This window comes from Sapajus apella, unplaced genomic scaffold (assembly GCF_009761245.1).
Source record: "Sapajus apella isolate SASKATOON/1434 unplaced genomic scaffold, GSC_monkey_1.0 scaffold136, whole genome shotgun sequence".
Lineage (NCBI taxonomy): Eukaryota > Metazoa > Chordata > Mammalia > Primates > Cebidae > Sapajus > Sapajus apella.
In genome coordinates this window covers 925,375-926,492 of record NW_022437076.1, presented here as the reverse complement: position 1 = coordinate 926,492, position 1,118 = coordinate 925,375, and the positions used below count along the sequence as shown (strand labels likewise).

General features: G+C 46.2%; 1 long non-coding RNA gene across 1 annotated transcript in view; it reads left to right on the top strand.

The window, feature by feature from the left end:
• The window catches only part of LOC116540162, a 7,434-nt gene that overhangs the window by 263 nt on the left and 6,053 nt on the right, over positions 1-1,118 (top strand). The gene's annotated exons all lie outside the window — the stretch shown is intronic.

The following is a 1,118-nucleotide window of genomic DNA, read 5'->3' as shown; positions in this document are numbered from 1 at the left end:
CATGATGCTGAAGGTTTGGGGAATGGGTGATCCCATCACCCCAGGTAGTGAGCACAGCACCCAGTAGGGAGTATCTCAGGCCACACCTCCCAGCCCCTTCTCCCTCCAGTAGTCCCCCAGTACCCATTGAAAAATCAGTCTTTGGCCGGGCGTGGTGGCTCAAGCCTGTAATCCCAGCACTTTGGGAGGCCGAGGCGGGTGGATCACGAGGTCAAGAGATCGAGACCATCCTGGTCAACATGGTGAAACCCCGTCTCTACTAAAACTACAAAACATTAGCTGGGCATGGTGGCATGTGCCTGTAATCCCAGCTACTCAGGAGGCTGAAGCAGGAGAATTGCCTGAACCCAGGAGGCGGAGGTTGCGGTGAGCCGAGATCGTGCCATTGCACTCCAGCCTGGGTAACAAGAGCGAGACTCCGTCTCAAAAAAAAAAAAAAAAAGAAAAATCAGTCTTTGATTTTAGCCATTCTAGTGGGTACAAAGTTGTATTTCTCTGTGGTTTTAAGTTGAATTTCCTTGGTGGTGAATGAAGTCAAGCACTATTTAATGTGCTTTATGGTCATTTGTATCTTTTTTTTTTTTTGAGATGAAGTCTTGCTCTGTCACCCAGGCTGGAGTGCAGTGGTGCAGTCTTCACTCACCGCAGCCTCTGCCTCCCAGGTTTAAGTGATTCTCCTGCCTCAGCCTTCCGAGTAGCTGGGATCACAGGTGTGCACCGCCACGTCGGACTAATTTTTGTATTTTTAGTAGAGATGGGGTTTCTCCATGTTGGCCAGGCTGCTCTCGAACTCCTGACCTCAGGCGAGCCACCCGCCTCAGCCTCCCAAAGTGCTGGGATTGTAGGCGTGAGCCACTGCGCCCAGACTGTCATTTGCATATCTTTAGATGTCTTTTGAAGTCTTTTGGCCATTTTGTAATGTGGTTGTTTACTGTTGATTTGTTGTTGATGTCTTTGTATAACTTGGATACAAGTGCAGATACATAGCTGCAAAGATGTGTTTTCAGGTCTGTAACTTATCCATTATCTGAATGGTATCATTGGATAAGCAGAAATTTAAAATTCTGATAAAGAATTTTCTCAATTTTTCATTCATTTTACCAATTTTTTTTTTTTTT